Source organism: Theropithecus gelada, chromosome 8 (genome assembly GCF_003255815.1).
Source record: "Theropithecus gelada isolate Dixy chromosome 8, Tgel_1.0, whole genome shotgun sequence".
In the NCBI taxonomy this organism is placed as follows: domain Eukaryota; kingdom Metazoa; phylum Chordata; class Mammalia; order Primates; family Cercopithecidae; genus Theropithecus; species Theropithecus gelada.
Window position 1 is genome coordinate 71296313 of NC_037676.1, and position 19371 is coordinate 71315683.

Here is a 19371-nt window from a genome sequence, read left to right on the forward strand (position 1 = left end):
TACACTTCAAGAAACTTTTCAAGATGGCAACAAACGTACTGTCTCCATCCACTTTTCCAGATTAGCACCTTTCTGTCTTTCATCCATTTTAAAACTAAAATGGAGCACTAAGACTTGAGGTAGACTGAAACAGGTTGTAGATTGTGGTATTCTGGAAGACAAGGCTCCCAGTGAGATGTGTTAAAAACAAGAAAGCATTGTCTGCTGAGGAACAGTTTATAATGAACCACATAGTTTTACCAAGTATCTAATATTGCACCCCTAGATTCTCTGGCAAAGGAAAGGTGAATTCTTGCAGTGCTCCCAAGTAAAATGAAGGAAGCTAGTGGCCATTCATATCTATGTGTCTTCAAACATTATATCTGGCTAGTTATGTTTACTTTTTTGTGTGCCAGTATCAGTCAGAGTTCAACTGGAGAATCAGGACTAGGAGATAATGATAGGTAGAGAGAGACAGATAGATAGTTGATAGGTAGGTGGATACATAACAGACAAATTGCAAGGATTTACATGATTGTGGGAGATGATCAAACAATCTGTGAGAAAGTTTTCTGCGCAACTATTGCTGGAGCTTGATGTCCACAGGGCAGGTAGAACAGAAGGGAAGATGAACACAAAATGGAGCAGACCAAGCACAACCTGGACCCACATCAGTATGGACTGAGGCCCGTGTTAGTTCTTGTTGCCACTGACCAGGGTGATGTGAGATAATGCAGAAGCCAAAACCGTTTGTCATGGGGCTAACTAAGCACACACACCTGGCCAGACATTGCCTCACGCCAATGAAGTGAGTTAGCAAGCAAGTATCATTGGTGAGCTCCTACCTTTTCCTAGTTACTCATTTATTATATTAAATTTTCCCTGTTGAAGTTACCGGCGTGGTCTCTGTCTCCTAACTGGACCCTGACTGATTTATGTAGTTTCTTTATTTCAAGGTTAGATACAAATAAAAAATTCTTTCTGCAGATAAATGGATAAATAAGTGTGCATATGAATTTCTACAACATAAGCCAAAATTCTGCAACATAAAAGAACAGAAATTCACTGAATGATAGAGAAGGAGGGGGTGCTCATTTGTATTATTGATGTAATCTAGTAAACAGAAAAATAAATTTAAAAATACAAGAATAGAGAAACACATTATTCATACAAAAAAAGATCATGGCATAAAAATGAACAAAAAAGAGGGTAGGTCCCAAAATAAGTAGGTAGAGATAAAAAGGCTGTCGGTTTAAAAGAAAATGTAGCAAACTGAATATGAGTAGAAACAGGAAGAAAAATAAGAGGAATTTGGGCAATTTTTTTTAAAATGCCAAGATTTATAAATGAAAGGAGCAGAATTAAAATGTTTTATATACAGACTGAACTGATTCTGAAAAAAACTTGTTCATTGATATAATTGAGAAGTTCTTGCCAAACGCAGGTAAAAGAACAATAACGTGTTTAATAATAAAGATCACAGAAGATCAAAGATTAAATATAAAGAAACTGTTATTTTTAATGAAAACAAAATAATCAGAGACATGTTAAAATTTTTTGAGCTAAAAACTATAAAGTCTATACTGTTCTAGCAAAGAATAATTATAAGAGAGTGAAAAATAGACTTGTCCTGGAACTAAGTGCCAAATGAATACAAAATTGTAAGAGATTTGAACAGAAACGTTTTACAATCCAAGAATCCTGAATTCAGAGGAGTTATTACCCATGTGGAAAAATCTTAGCAACACAAGTGCTTAGAAATATAAAACACATTTACCCTTTTTATAAAAAAGCACTACTCTAGCTAACTGAAAGATTAATTATAATTAAAACTCAGAAATAGGGGAAGGATAATATGAAATGACTGATTATTACAATTGAGAACAAAAAACATAGTTTTTGGAGTAGTTAAAAGTTTCAATATAAATTTGAAAATAAACTGCCCACAAGAACTTAATTTAGGAAACTGTTATTCTTATCACTTCCTTCCTCCTCATCAGTGTTAAATGAGCATATTTAGGAAAATGGAAATATGAGGGGATAAAGAAAGTAAAGCGAGCTAAGTTCAATGACTTCTCATACGTAGAGCAGATTTAAAACACAGGTATTTTCACTTTGGTAATTAGATAAATATAAGTCCAAGTGTGTTTTTGAAAATGTAGTAGTAAAAATCTAAAAGTTAAAAATAAGATGTCTTATATTCAAGTCATCACCAACGGTTAAAGCAAACTAAACACAGTCATCATAGCAATAGAGAGAAAACAAAATAAATTAGCGAAGAACATGGTAAAATAACAGAAATAAAAAAGCAAGTACATCTGCTACAACATTAAGTGTCTTCTGATGTTATGACATTAAATTGTTAAAATGCCTCCATAAAAGGGAAAGAAAGTTAGATTTGCTTTTTAAAATTCTAGTGTATGAATCTTAGGAAAGACATAAAGTAAAATAACAAAAATAGTTAAAGAAAAATATAGAGTACTACATAACTTACAAGTTTTTAAAAATTGGTAATATCTCACAATAAAATATTTTAAGAATAATGAAATTAATAAATAGAAATCATTCTTAATGCTTTTGAAAAAATTAGATGGTGGAGTAAAATTAAGACAAAAGCAAAATTAAAAATAATAAGTAAATTTAAAATGTTTAATACTTCTAAGTAAAAATGCTTAAAGTTAAAAAGATAATAATTTTAAAGATACAAATCATGTGAAAAGCGTCAAAAATATAATTTTGTTTAAATAGAATAAAAAGCAACGGGAAAATCTGAATGATTGGAAACATAATTTTTAAAAATTTAAAATAATGCGTATAGTAAAGATCAAAGATATTTAATTGGTATTTCTTTTTAAATCTCACATTAGAAATATATGTTATTTTTAAAAATTCATAATATAAAAACGTTTTAAAATGTCCCTTAACAGAAAATCATAAGCTCTTCTCATGTATAAGTTTGAATTGCAAAAATGTTTGGTAATGTGTTTTAAAATTTATATAAAAGAGTAAATCATGTAAAATAACCAGTTTTTCTTAACAAATACAGTGTCAATCTGATATTAGAAGACCATTATTATACTAAATCATTTCAATAGAAATTTCAATAAGAGCTAAGTTTAAATATTGATCTGCCAAATTTAATTGCTGTGTACTTCAGCAATTACTTTAGCCACTGTGATTTTCTTATTGACATTTGTAAAATGGGAATGCTATTTTATATCTTTCTTTTGACGGTAAAATTAAGAAATATTATAGCACACAAAATATGTATTAAATACTCAGTACAGGGTAAGAGCTCAACAAAAAGTTGCTGTTGTTATATATTAGACAAAAATCATCTCAATGTGTTATAAGAATTAGCCAACAAAATGAAAAAATGCCCTCCAACCAACTTAAGAAACTCAAGATTTATATCAAAAGGATATTTTATTAATATAAAAATATGTAATTTACACTAACAGTTATCATCAGCAAATTTAGGGCACTAGACTCCAGTCTTGGAAATTCAGATCAAAATTTAGATAGACACAGAACCATTGCTACTAACTTTATTTTAAAGATAGACACACTTTTCAGAGTTGCATTTACTGGTTTTTACGAACTAAATCTATATATATTTACATTTAATTTTATTCATTTTTCTCACTCTTTGGGATAGATGTATATTACAATTACTAAGACTGCAGACAGTACCAGAAAATCACTGAGATCAGAGAATAGGGTTGTCTTGTATTTATTTCTACATAAAAAAATAGAATACATATTTATTTAGATATTCAAGTAATACCTAATACACAAATAATAATGACAATGTAAATGTTAAATAAATTGAACATTTATATAAATAATGCATAAATACTATTAAAATTAAAACTATGTATGAGTATTGAGAGTAAGAAAATGGAAATATCTCTTGACTTACGAACTCTGTATAGAAAGAAGAATTTCAGCACAAAATACAAACAATTGAAAACAATCACATGAATGTCTTAACTTGAAAAATATAATAACTGAATTTAGAATTCACTGAAATTGATTAGCAGTTGTTTAGACATAGCTAAAAAGAGTATGAATAAACTGAAAAAAAATGATTAAATAAATAATCCAGACTAGCTTGTAATGGAAAATTTAAAAAGGATAGTAGACAAAAGTGCATAAGAAACAAAGAGGGTATTATAAAAGGCCTAAAAATATGTGCACTTGTAGTCCTAGAAGGAGGACAAGAATGGAATAGAAGAAATATTTAGTGATGAGGAAATCAAATTCCAGATTCAAAAAGCACTACATATTCCAATAAGGATTTTTCTAACATAGTGGGGGGGAAAGCACACCAAACCATAATGAAGTAAACAAAACTGAAAACAAAAGACAAAGAAAAATCCTAAAAGCTGCCAGAGAAATACAGTGTAATTTCTTCAAAGGAGGAAATAGTGTAGTCTTTTCAAAGGAGGAGCAAAGACAGCTGATAATAGAAAAAAATAGAAATCAAAAGGTAACAGTATAATCAAAATCCTAAGAGAAAATAACTTCTGAGAATTTTACGGCCAATGAAACTGTATTTCATAAATGAAGTTAAAAGAAAAATATTTTTAGACAAATCAAAACAGAAAATTCATTACCATAAACTTACTCTAAAGGAAATATTGAAGCATGTTCTTTAGTCAAAAGAAGTGATTCCATCTGGATTTATCAGGAATGCAGGAGTCATTAGAGTTATATTATAAACCACTTTATTGGTGGTATTATGAATTTCTTCTTACATTTAACAGTTTTTGCTTTATATACTTTGATGCCATATTATTCAGAGCATAGAGATGCATGGTTGTTTTATGCTCTTGTAAATTTCATCTTCTAACACTGAGTTAGATGCTCAATCCAATTAAATGCTTTTTCACTTAGAATTGTATTTGATCAGTTATTGCCATAACCACTCCTAATATTTATATAATTTATTTTTGTTCAGTCTTTTAGGGGTGGTTTGTGATGTCTCTCCAGTAAAAAAAAAAAAAAGTTTCTGACTTTTTAAATTACATCTTAAAAATTATGCCTTTTAATGTATTTAACCCATTCAATTTATTGTGCTTTCTGATACGTTTGACTTGTCTGTCATCTTACTGCATGTTTTCTAGTTACTATATACATTTTTCATTTTTCTATTGGTAGTTGATTGGTCAATTTATTTGATTACTTTTATAATCTTATGGGTTGGAAACTATATATGCTTCTTTTAAGATTCTACCCAAACTTTTTTACAAATACATTTATCTTTTCATATCAAGGATTAAACTATATCTACATTCTTCTCTAACGAAACAAGACATTCAGCATCCTATTTCCTACCTTCCCTAACATACTTCATTGAAATCATGTTGACATTTAGCACCAGGTTGGTTTCATTTGTTTGTATTTTCATAATGTTTCTGCCTTTTGGAGAATCTTTTTTTTTTTTACACTGTATTAAAATTCAGAGTTACAATGGCAGAAAGTATTTTTCTATCTCTAATTTTTTTTTTTACTCTCCCCTTTTTTTATATTACCTATCCCTCTGTCTTTTGTTCAGAGACAGTGAATATGTAATTTTTAAAATGCTAGTACGTTTGAAATAGTATTTTATATTTTATGCATATGTATTGCTTTGCTTTAGCACTTCAGGACATATTTTCTTTCTCTCTCTGTATTGTGAGTTTCCTGTAAGAAGTCTGATGAGACTAGCAAGGGGCTGGCTGTTTGGTTATTCCCTTAGTTCTCATAGCTTAGAAATTTCTGGAGGTCTGCTTAGCATTCTATGTGAAGGTGTGAGTTTTCATAATATCAATGCAATGTTTTATATCTTGCCTTAATTATTTCTTTCTTCCAATCTTTTTCTAACCTTGTTCTGAAGTCCCTACTAGGTGGATAATAGATATGGCTTTCCCGTTACCAGTATATAGTAATCTTGCTTTTTTCTGATACTTTGCCTCTGATGTTTTGCTCTACCTTCTGGGATACATCCTTTTCCATCAATTTCTAACTCAGTCTTCAACCATAGCCTATTATTCTTCAGCCTTCTTATTACATTTTTAATTCTGATCATCATATTTTAATTTCTAATACATATTTTGTAGTCGTTGATTACTCTTTTTAATAGCAGTCAGGTCATATTTTGTGAATGTAAAATCCTTCAGTTTTTCCTTGAGGTGTAAATCAGATGTTTTTGTTCTTTATTTTCTATTTTTGTTTTTTTTTCCTCTTACTATTATCTCTATTTCTTCTTGGGTCATTGTTCCAATTTCAACTTTATTCTTGTTCATATTTTGGTCAGAAGCATCTCTGGCTGTTTCACTTCTCTGATTTCCAGGGTAGTCTCTCTTTTCTTGGACCTTCTGACAATTACCCCATACTTAATTCTTCTGCTAGAGACCTCTGTGAAATTGCTGTCTCCAAGGTCAACATTTTTCTGGAGCTTTGATTGAAAGCACTGATCTCACCTCTGTAATGGGTCCCTCCTCTCTCTCTCTCTGTCTCTCTCCTCTCAAAGTTTGTTCATTGCCTTCTCTCTCCCAGGAATATCTCAATGTTTCTGACCCATTGATGATATAATTTCCCACTCTGCCACTATTATGAATAAATTTCTTAATAACTAATTTCTATCTTGACTTTTAAATGGGATTTTGGTAGTGAGTCACGAGAAGTAAAAACACAAGAATTTCATTAGCCAAACTGAACCAAATATTTTGATTGCTTCTTTTTCTAGAAAAGTCTTATTTACATATCACCTTCAGAATAATATATGTAAAACCGAAGTACAGTTGCCGCATTTCCTGGAAGAGAAAGCATTTTTTCTTCTGGTTAGTCTTGAGGGCATAAGAAAGAAATCTAGGAATATAGGATGTACATATTTAAGTTTATCTTCAGGGTAGAGACGACTCTTACAAGAAAACATTGGAAGCTTAGATAACTTGATATCTTTGAGTTTGGGGGAGTCGAAAGTTATTTTTATTTGCTTATTTTTCCTTTGTGTGGCCAGAACTCAGTTGAATATAAATTGATGTAGTTTTTTTTGTAAAAAAAAAAAAAAAAAAAAAAAAAAAATGACAATCAATATACTTTACTTTAGAAAATAATCTAGAAGATGAATAGAAAAATATTCCTACTAGAAATAAATCAAACTATGTAGTTGTTAAGGTTTTCTCTTTGATTTTACTCTATTTCCCACTATTTTTGGTGCAATAAGCTCCATTGTAAAAGGTTCAGCTTTCTGAAATACAAAGTGAAATTAATAGTGATATACATCGCTGGTGGAGACCCTGAGTATCAGCACCACAAATTTCATTGTCATTCACGTGGTAATCTTGTGCACTGAGGATCATCAATACAGGTACAATGATTTGGAAGCCTGGGCAAATTTAGCATGCGAGATTTTGTGCAGTCAATCAATGAGTGACAAGAAAGCTAGACCTAATAGGAAGTACCAGCAAGGAATCACTGTTACCGATATCCATCTCGTGACTACATCATGCACGCCCTTGTTAAGTCACTTAATAGGCATTACCTCTGTGAGAAGAATTAAGTGACAGAATGAAGCTGCCACAAGCCCAGGCTGGTCTAGCAGGCAACGTCGTTCACATTTTCAATTTGCAGCCTTAGTTGAAGGAAGCACTGGGACAGAGTTTCAAGCACCAGCACAACGAAACCAATTACCAACTATACCTCAGTTTTTTCTCATTGGAGTCTGCAGCATTTCAGTTCTTTGCTGTTTGCTCCTTGTTAGAATTTTCACCTAAAAGATATAAAATCATTATTTTTCTTAAGGAAATATGATGCTGTATTCCTTGTTAAAAACCCTATAAGATTATTAGTTATACACTAGTGTTTTAAAATCAGAATTCAGTAGTCTCCGTGCCCCTGCTGTCATAGCTAACTGTATGTGCCTCTTCCACCTGAGCGTTAGCCATTTGTTCTGAGATGTCCCACAACATTCTCTACGAACTTCCATTTATCTTATGCTCTTCTAGTTGTTTAGTTTCTTGTCTTTTCCCCTAGTATTTTGCAAAAGGAAATTTCTCCCAATAGAAAATAAGAACCGTAGCTTTGCAAAGTATCTGTACCTAGTACATGTGTGCTAAATACCTAAATGGTTATTCGCAGAGTTTTTTTGGTCCCAACAAAGTGAGAACATGCTTTAAGGATTTATATTTGGGAAGTGCAACTAGAAATTTGCATTAAACCAGCAACTATCAAATATCTAGAAAATTTGTCTTCACTATTTCAGTGTTTCAAAATATTTCAGTGTTTCACTGTATTTCACTGTTTCTGTATTTAAAGAGAACAAATAAAATATCTGCCACTGCATTATTTGCTTTTAGCATCTCTTTGAGCTTTGCCAAGAAGCATAAGGTTTATTATATTCACCACTGGCCTTTTTATGCTGGCAAACATACAAACTACATTAGAAGAACAAATTTAAGTTGAGTGAAAAAAGAGCCATAGCCATAAAAGGCGCTAATAATTATTCAGTGTCAATGTTGGAAGTGATTCAAAAGAGAGAAAGAGAGATTTATTGATTCATGGCCTTCATCTTTCTTTTTCCCAAGAGTCCACAAAACTTCATCATCTTCATCCAAATATTGTTCTCAGGATTTATGTCCCTGTGTTTAATGCTTTTTTTCCTTGTGGTGTCTGAAAAGGTTTTGTAGGTTATGTTCTTTTACTTTGGAAACTCTTTTTTTCTGCAAGTTTCTTGTGCTCTTCACTTCCATTTGCTCAAAAGAACTCTCCAAGGAAATAACAGTGAAAAACAAACACAAAACAGCACTTGTGTGCTACAAAAGCCAAAAAGCGCATCAAATTTCATACTGATCTAACGCTAAAGAGCTCATCTTGGTCTATTGTGTCTCCAGTTAAATGAATGAATATTTGGATTCAAAACAGATAAATATATATGATCTGCTTTCAGTTTTCCTGCCCTACAAATGACTTTTAAAACTGTTGACAAGGATGCTTTATTCACTGCAACAAGCAAGAGAGTTTGGCTCTGAACAGGGAGAACTTTGTAAAAATTGGTACTTTACAATAATGAGATGGACTGCCTCCATGATTCATAAATTCTATATCTCCAGGGGAGTTCAACAGCCTCTTACTGGGAAAATTGTAGAGTTAAAAGAAGATGATCATTAAGTGGCCTCTAAATCATTTCCAGTATACATTAACCATGTGTTCAGTGGGAGATGGAGAAAATAAGGACATGAAAGTTACATTTAACAGTCTCACTTCATGAATTCAGGGAATTTACCTCTAGCCCAGGAAAGACAAGTAGAAGACTAAGTTCAATGCTAATATCACTGGTACTGACCAATGTTCTAAGGATCTGAGAGGCAGGCAATATTAATAAGAAGTAAAGCAATCGGGTTAGGCTTTAAATAGAAGCTAGAACATTTACAGGTGCAATGAAAAATAGTATGGATTAGTTGGGCAGAGTAGATGAAGCCATATTCCAGGTAGACCAACACCAAGGACCAGGAAAAGAGAAAGAAGTGAGCATTGTGTTCAAAAAACCTGTTGGGGTGCATGGGAAGACAGATTCCATGACTTATATTTACTCTTATTATATCATTCTGTTATTCTGGTTTTTTATTTGTTTTTGTTTTTGTTTTGAGACAGGGTCACATTATGTTACCCAGGCTGGTCTCAAACTCCTGGGCTCAAGTAAGTGATCCTCCTGACTTGGTCACCCAAAACAGGTGTGAACAGCTACTCCTGACCTCATATGATTCTAATATTAGCAAACATAAAATTGACACCATTTTGAAACACTCAAATTTGGGGGCTTTCCCAAAGCATTGTATTTAGAGCTAACATCCTTCTGTATTCTCCTCTTCAAGTCCCACCTCCCAGGTCTCATTTTGTAAAGGATGGAACTATTGCTGTTCATGAAAGTTAATTAATGTCTAAGCAGAAGTTGCTAAGAAGATTCCTATGTCAGTTTGCCTGTCATTTTTATTGCATAATTATGTACAAAAAGGTTGACAACATGATTGAGCACAGGCCAGGCAAAAACAAAAATATTTGTTGAATGGGTGAATAAATGATGTGATTTTACAGTGTTTACATAAGGAAGTGTTTGCTCGTAAAGCTTCAAATCCCCCTAAATAAATATGATCAAAACACAATAGCAATTATCTACTATCATTCCTTGTTATTTGAAGGATTAATTAGCTACAAAATGCTACATTGATATTTCAAATACAGGAAAAATACTGCACATCCTATTATGGTTTGCAGTGCTCTTTTCCAGCTTAAAAAATAGTATTTTTAACTGGTTTTTGAAATCATATTTTGCAGGCCACAAATTGGTGTTAGTTTACATATAAGCCAGACATCCAATGCTGACTTCAGAGGTTAACTATTGAAGGGTGAGTCAATAGAAGCCTGCATGTAAGAACATTATAATAAACAGCAAGTCACAGGGATCATATTCTCATTAGGAAAACTTCCATCTCTTTAAAATTTCTGTGAAAGATTATTTGGAGTAACCTGTGAAATCATAACGGGGAAAAACAAACCAGGATTTGGCTGACATTTACAGCAAAATAGAATTCTTCATCACAACTGGAGGGTGTATAATGAGTGGGTGTTTTAGAGTAGACAATGGAGGGAGTTCTTCAAGTCTGTTTTACATGAGTTAATGTTGGCAGGTAATGTCCTTATTGCTGCCACTGTTTTGTTAAGAAGGAAGAATGTGGTGTAAATCCCTTTAAAATTAAAAATAAGGCACCAACCCTCCCACCGCCCAACATGAGTTCATTCCACTAAAATGACTTCTTTTAGAATAGTTAAAGAAGGTCTGAGACCCACACCTTTCTCCACCCAATTACTGGAAGTCTTTCATTTTTTTTTCCTCTGCGGGCTTCATGGTGACAGCCCTAGAGTGGAATGTGGATGCCTTTGCTATAACCTAAGTAATGAATCATACCAACTTTGTGAATAATGCCCACACTTAATATGAGGCAGAGGCAAACAAGTCAAGAAAACCAGTGTAAAGATAATTTTGGCTAAATCAGACGAGATTATTTACCATCAATATTTGAAATCAAATGCATCCCAGAATCCATGGTGAAAAGTGTATGCTGTCCTCAGAACTGCAGTTAGACTTGGAATCCAAAACAAGTCCTTGTATTTCTAAATCAAAGCAGTTGTTACGTCATGTACTTCATTTTAGCAAGTATCATATTAGTTCCAATTAGGAGATCATAAGCTGATACTGAAAACATGAGAGACAGTGATCAATGGTTTTTGGAGTGAAAAACAAAATCCTTTATACCACAAGCTGCTATTTGAAAGCCACCCCTGAAGAAGCAGCCAAAGGACACAGTAAAGAAAAGCAACTTGTCTTTCAAAACAAATGCAATAAATCTCATCCAGTACATTTTAAAGAGCTAAAAAAGCTTAATAATGATCTCTGCAGTAATTCAAATTTTACCAATTTTAGGCAAAAATATTTTGATGCTAAAGTGAATAGTGTACTACTTTTACAAAACGTATATAACAAAAGCAGCGATATGTGCATCCTGGCTTTCATTTGAAATGTAGTCTCAAGGGGCAACTCTGGCTTTAAATAGTTAGCCCACTCTACTTTCAATAATGATTATAAAAATACAAAGTAAATGTCTGGAGAGGAACAGTAATTTATTTCTGGTTTCTAGTTTTCATCTTTTTCAGACTTGGATGGGTTGATCGATTCTTGAGCTCTCATAATTCTAGGAACTATAAAGAACATGAAAAAGTGGTCAAGAAGCCAAAGGAGAGAATGTAAACTATTCCCTCTGTGCCATATTCTCTGTTTCACTCTGTCCTTGTGGGCATTTTTATCAACCTGAAGAGGGTATTTGCATGTTAGTTTGTCTTAGGGAGCCTTAGACCATCTCATTTAATGGGTTCAGAAGTCCTCTAAAATAGCAGTCCCCGACCTTTTAGGCACCAGGGACTGTTTTTGTGGAAGACGATTTTTTCATGGATGCTGGGTTGGGGGTGGTTTCAGAATGAAACTGTTCCACCTCCAATCACCAGGAATTAGATTTGCATAAAGAGTGTGCAACCAAGCTCTCTCACATGCACAGTTCACAACAGAGTTTGCCCTCTTGTGAGAATCTAATACCACTGCTGATCTGACCAGTGGCTGAGCTCAGGCGGTAATGCTTGGCTGTCACTCACCTTCTGCTGTGTGGCCTGGTTCCTAATAGGCTACCTAATCAGTACCAGTCTGTGGCCTGGGATTTGGGGACCCCTGCTCTAGAACAACCATCACTAATAATGACCATCATTTATTGGGCCCTTAATCTGTTCCAAGAAACATCTAAGCAGTATATATGCATTGTTTTATTTATTTTCATAAGAACTCTAAGAAGTGGATCTTATTATTATCCTCAATTGATGATAAGAAAATAGTATTAGAATTCTTGGCCAGGCACGGTGGCTCACGCCTGTAATCCCAGCACTTTGGGAGGCCAAGGCATGCGGATCACGAGGTTAGGAGATGGAGACCATCCTGGCTAACACGGTGAAACCCCGTCTCTACTGAAAATACAAAAAAAATTAGCCAGGCATGGTGGCAGGCGCCTGTAGTCCCAGCTACTCAGGAGGCTGAGGCAGGAGACTGGCGTGAACCCGGGAGGCGGAGCTTGCAATGAGCCGAGACTCAAACCCAGGTCTATCTGATTTGAGAGTCCACAGCTTTAACTACTACAAGATATTGTCTATATGCTGCTACAGTATTTGATTGCTAAAGGTAAACACAAAAATGACACATGAGAAAACTTTACTTTAAAACCAAGGCTGTATTTGAGGAGATAAAGATAGTCAAACTTGACTAGGGTGAAAGTGGTATGTAGTAATATCTAGAAGAAAGAGCAAAAGGAAAAAAAATAAGTGTTGGTATCTAAGACAGAAAATGATTAACTTAACATGTAGGACTGTAAAAACTGGTCATAATGTGCACTGGAAGTCACCACAAGGGACCTAATGAGGAATCTAACAAAGTAACTCGCTGATCTACCAGCCCCAGGCTCCAGAGGATGGTGAGCTAATACCTCTGGAGGCCGATACCCCAGTCTCCCCGGGGAGAAACCACTTCTAAATGTGAAGTGGGATGCAGGTAGCCTCCACCAAAAGGATATTAGATTAGAAAAAAGAGACTAAAAGCAAAGATAATCAGTGCATATAGGACTAGATGAATTCAAGTGTGAATGGAATTGAAAACTAGAGCAAGTTGCTGGAGAGAGAGCAGCTTAAAGTGGAAATCACTGTGAAATAGTCAAATCCCGGGACTCTGAGAAATGCTAGAAAAATGAGTTACAGATTGTCATTTAGCCACTTGTATTAAAGCTGACGAGTAGCTCTAGGGATTAGAACAGAGTCATTTCTATGCTGTTTAAACTAATTTATTCTTTATAAGAACCAGAATAAGTAAGAAAGTGGGTTGGAAAGAATTGGTTCAAGAAACTCTTCTTGAGTGAGCACATTTCTGAGCACTGTGGGCTATGATAAAATGAATGAGTCATAGTCTATCTTCAAGAGGTTCCCACTCCAGTAAGAAAGGTATGGCCAGATACACAAATCACTCTTCAGGACATAATGGAGAAAGGCACAGAGAGGTAAAAAGTGTAACAGGTGCTCAGATTTCCTTGCCAAGGGGACAGGGAGGTGACATTAAAGGACTGATATTTTAGGTGTGCTTGAAAGAGAGTGACTGATTCAGGTGATGGAGATAACAAGATAACTTCCAGGAAGAAGAAATCAATAAAGGCTGGAACACTAGAAAGTGCAGGTATCTTGAGGGAATTGGAGATTGTGTATGCGTGTTGGGGGTGGCAGCGGAGGGGTGGGGGAGGTTAGACATGGTCTCATTCTATCACCCAGGCTGCAGTGCGGTAGCACGATCTAACTCACTGCAGCCTCAACCAGCCTGTAGGTGGGACTACAGGCACACACCACCACACCTGGCTAATTTTTGTATTTTTTTGTAGAGACAGGATTTTGCCACATTACCCAGGCTGGTCTGCAACTCCTGGCCTCAAATGATCCGCCTGCCTTGGCCTCCCAAAGTGCTGGGATTACAGGCGTAAGCCACTGGGCCCAGTCAGGAATGGAGATTCTAAGAACATAAAATACATGTGGGAAAAAGCAATTAGGATTGAAAGAGCAAAATATGAATTATCTGAAAGGGTCTTAAATGCTAACTTAAGGAATTTGGACTTCCTCTGGCAAATAATAGTCTTAAATCTTTCCATAGAAGAAACAAGTTTTACAGAGAACAGCAGAATACAAATCATACTTGCAGCTAATTAAAGTAACCAAGACTTGTGCTTTTCAAATAAAAAACACAATGTTGGGTATTTTGAGCTGCATGAGTGTAAGAAATCTAAACAGATCTCAGTGTATGAAAAGTAGGGAATACTGAGCAGCAAGGTTAAGATTTTAAGAAATTTAAGTTGAAAAATACATCAATGAAACCTGAAGTGCATTACATAATATATAAAATTCAATGTCATGTAAACTGTAGGTTTAGAGAATGATGAAAAATATTTGGTATTAAATGCAACTCCCCTCCCAAAAAGGTGAAGGAAATTGTTTTTCATCTAGTTACAGGAAACTAGGATATATTATTGAGTGGCAAGAATGTCAAAGCAAACACAAGTAAAGTTGTAGCCCAAATTGGATCTTCACTGTGTATGTGAAGAAAAGACCAGCAGCTCTATTTTAGAAGTGTCTATGAGTGTATGGGGGTGTTCATATGTGTATGTAAATATACACACCCACAAAGCACATTTCTCCATATGCTGGGATTGCTTTATTATGTAACAATCATCTTTCTGCAGACAAACAGCATGCAGGAAATGGAAACCAGATGTTTAATTAAGTTCAGCCAAGGAAAGACTTCCATAAGCAATTATTTTGACCATTTATACATAAGACAATATTGTCACCTACAAGGTAAGACTTGAAGTTCATTGGTTTAAAAAATTGTATACTCATACAAGTCAAGAAACTAACTTGAGAGTTTTCTTCATCATTGGCCTAAGGAAACTATCATCAGTATTGTCATTTAAAATTTTATGCAGTAACAACTGTAAATAAACATTTTTTATGTATATTCCAGATGTAATGTGAGCTTTGCAATAACCACTTCATGGTATAAAACCAGGGACCTATAACTAAATTTAAACCTTAACTAACATTCTTCAAATTGAAGTTCAAATCTTGCAAATGCTTAATTCAGAAATAGCTCAATTTCCTTCTTCAGATTTGTTAGGAATGTGAAAGATGAGAGTACGTATAAATTCTCATCAGTAGTACCTTATTTTTCTGTAGCAATATTATACTGTCTTCATGTATCCTTAAGAACTGTAACTTAAGCTAATGCAACTCTGTCTTTATCCAAGTAACTTGATATGTGAAAGTTATACTGGTTTCATGTATAACTCATTGTCTCCATATGTTAGGGGACACTATTCTGTCCTAGTCCATATAGAGAGAAAGTAGACAGACCAAAGCCTAGGCATAGTAAAACACTAGAAAGTGTCAAGATCAACTAGCAAGAAAAGCTGTGGTTGAGCAGTCAAGGGACCTATCTTATGAGGAAAAAAAAAAAAAAAAGGTGGGTTCTTGGTCTTGCTGACTTCAAGTATGAAGCTGCGGACCCTGGCGGTGAGTGTTACAGTTCTTAAAGATGGTGTGTCCAGAGTTTGTTCCTTCAGATGTTCAGATAAGTCTGGAGTTTCTTCCTTCTGGTGGGTTCGTGGTCTCGCTGGTCTCAGGAGTGAAGCTGCAGACCTTCCCGGTCAGTGTTACAGCTCATAAAGGCAGCGTGGACCCAAAAGTGAGCAGCAGCAAGATTTATTGCACAGAGCAAAAGAACAAAGCTTCCGCAGTGTGGAAGGAGACTCGCCGGTTGCCACCGCTGGCTCCAGCAGCCTGCTTTTATTCCCTTATCTGACCTCACCCACATCCTGCTGATTGGTCCGTTTTGACAGAGTGTTGATTGGTGCATCTACAATCCCTGAGCTAGACACAGAGTGCTGACTGGTGCATTTACAATCCTTTGGCTAGACATAAAAGTTATCCAAGTCCCCACCCCAATCAGCAGCCCAGCTCACTTTGCCTAGTGGATCTCCCCCACCACCACTGGAGCTGTCTGCCAGTCCCGTGCCAGGCGCCCGCACTCCTCAGCCCTTGGGCGGTGGATGGGACCGGGCACCACCGAGCAGGAGGCGGTGTTTGGGGAGGCTCAGGCCTAGCGGGAGCCTATGGCGGAGGGGGGTCTCGGGCATGGCGGGCTGCAGGTCCGGAGCCCTGCCCCACGGGGAGGCAGCTGAGGCCCGGAGAGAATTCGAGCACGGTGCGGGTGGACCGGCACTGCTGTGGGACCCGGCGCACCCTCCAAGCAACTGCTGGCCAGAGTGCTAAGCCCTTTACTGCTCGGAGTCTGCAGCACCGGCCGGCCGCTCTGAGTGCAGGGCCCACCGAGCCCGCGCCCACTTGGAACTCTTGTCAGCAGCCTCGGTTCCCGCCTGCCCCTCTCCTTCCACACCTCCCCGCAAGCAGAGGGAGCCAGCTCCAGCCTCGGTCAGCCCAGAGAGGGGCTCCCACAGTGCAGCAGGGGGCTGAAGGGCTCCTCAAGCGCGGCCAGAGTGGGCGCCGAGGCCGAGCAGGCACCGAGAGCAAGCGAGGGCTGCCAGCATGCTGTCACCTCTCAATACAGTGAAAGACAATGTGACTCGGATCTAGGCTTAGGGTGAGTACCTGTTCTGGTTTGCTCAAGACGGTCTCAGTTTTAACCCGAAGTACCCATGCTCCCGAAAAAAACCCTCCCTGGATTTCAGCAACAGGTGTGGAAGTTTGGGAGAAAAACATAATACCTATATACAAAGGTACAAATGATAGGGGCTGCAGTGTAACAGTTTATAGTATCAAACGGACAAAAACATATGCAGAAAAGAATCTGGGCATAAGCATAGTGAAAAAGGAATGTGAAAGCACACATGGAGACTGAATTTTGAAAGCTTAAAATGAGATTGGCAAATACTTTTAAATTAACGGTTTTTGTCTCCCCCAAAGATACAATACTAAGTCAAAAATGGCTTGGGCATAACACCCCAATGAACAGAGATTGTCATAGCATTCCCTTGATTGCTCTATGAAACTGAGTAATGTTATGTTTACTGATTCAGAGATTGCAATTAAAATATTAGCAAGGTTGGGTGCAATGGCTCATGCCTGTAATCCCAGTGCTTTGGGAGGCCAAGGCAGGAGGATCGTTTGTGTCCAGAAGTTCAAAACCAGCCTAGTCGACATAGCAAGACCCCCATCTCTATAAAAATTTAAAAATTAGCTAAGCCTAAGTAACTACAGTCTTAGCTACTGGGGGAGCTGCAGCAGGAGGATGACTTGAGCCCAGGGTTTTGAGGCTGCAGTGAGCTATACTCACACCACTGCACTCCAACCTGGATGACAGAGCAAAACCTCGTCGCAAAATAAATACATAAATAAAAAAAAATCTTAAGAGCAAACCGAAGGGAATATTTTAACAATGGATGTGTTGGCCCCTTACAGCACAGCTCAGATTGTGCCATATATCTTACCAACAATCAGGTTTTCTGCAGTACACCAAGTGATATGTTAGATCACAGCAACAAGCAACAAAAAAAAAAGTTCCTTTTAGTTATTTCACTTTGATTTGAACAGTGGAGTTTCAAATCATCTTGATTTCTGTAAAGATTTTAGTGAAGTAGCAGAAAAGCTAAAAAAACAGATAGTTCATCCAAATACAAACTAAACTTTGCTCATCTATCTGCATATTTGACAGATACTACAAACATAAATTTTGGCAGTTTCCATGTAGTTTATCAAGTTTTCTTGTCAAAGAAAATTAACCTAATTTAATTTTTATCAAAATTTAATCTAAGTGTTGTATGCAAGATACACAGAATGTTGCAGGTAAGATCTGCAGTGTTAATATAACACTTTAAAAGGTTGTGATTTGCTTACCTGTGATATTAAAGTTTGCGTAATGAAAGTTTTCAGTTGTTTCTTTAAACTGCATAGAAACAATTAATACAATTTTGACTCAATAGAAACAGAAGGAGATAGCTTTGCTGTTCATGGCCCTACAGGAAGGCTTGTGGCTAGACAGAAAAGATGTTAAAATGTGGATATGTTGTAAAATTATATTTCCAAAATATGAGCAAGAATAATGTCCTTCTCTAATTTAGAAACACATTGAGAGCAATAATGCAGAAAAAGAGTGTAGTGAAACGTAAATGTATATGCTGTATCTCCAAAACCGTGTGTTGATATCTGAAGACAGCATAAGGAGCTTAAAACAGACTTGACCTGTGTTATTCAGTATTGCCTGTAGGCTGCTAAAGTCATGCAGGAAAGCATTGCTTGTTTTGTGGAAGAACAGACTGCTTCAGAACACACACAAAAAATATCTGTCACTAGCAAAGGGCAGCCAAAATAAATAGAACTCTCTTAATTTCTTTACTAAAACTCCAACTTCAGTTTTACAAGTTCAAATTACCGATATACTTTTAAACCATTTTCCCTGAGAAAGAAAAGTCTAAATGAGGATGACATTCAGTGTGGCTCCTGGTGTTTAAAAATAACAAACGTTTTAGAAAAAGAGAGCCTCTGTGATGAATTTGTGGATGCAAAGGACCAACAAAAACTGATCCCAAAACACGATGGAGATACAAAGTAGAAGGACATTTTTGGAGATCTGGAAACTAATTTTAGGCAAGTCTAAATACCTGCTGATGCTATTAGGTCAGCTGCTAAGTATTTCATGCTCAAATACTTTTTTTGAGAGGCTGTTTAACTTGATGTCATCACATTGGAAGCACATCAGGAATCAGTGTAATCAGGGCTTGATAAGAACAGAGCTGCAAGTCAAAGGGCGTTTTATTTTTGACTGGATTCAATTTTACCCTTACAGGAAAGGTAATAAAAATGTCCTGGGCTACAAGCAGTTCAGAGAGGCAATATTAAGAGATAAAACTGAAATAGAAATATCCTATTGTATCATGAGTATAAAAAGCTATTAAATATTATTATACTTTTCTCGTACATATTATTTATTGGTAAATCCTACTACTAATTACTACTAATTGCCACTGTTAACTACTATAATTGTTGATTTGTTTAAATCATAGCATTAATGTAATAGGAAAGAAAATAATAAGACATGTAATTTCAAATAAATACCCATTTTAATAACACACATGGGCATAATTCCCAATTATATTATATTATATTGTTATGTTCTTTTTGTTTGGTATGGCCAGGTCTCAGACCAGCTCTCTAACAAGTTAGTCACCCTATACCTAAGTCTGAATTCTGGTTCTGCCAAGCACTATA

At 35.9% G+C, this 19371-nt stretch overlaps 1 long non-coding RNA gene across 1 annotated transcript in view; it reads right to left on the reverse strand.

Moving 5' to 3' along the window:
* The window catches only part of LOC112630561, a 197455-nt gene that overhangs the window by 141250 nt on the left and 36834 nt on the right, over positions 1-19371 (reverse strand). Inside the window, exon 2 of the long non-coding RNA XR_003120891.1 lies at positions 7511-7738. This is a non-coding gene — a long non-coding RNA (uncharacterized LOC112630561). The remainder of the gene's footprint in view (positions 1-7510; positions 7739-19371) is intronic.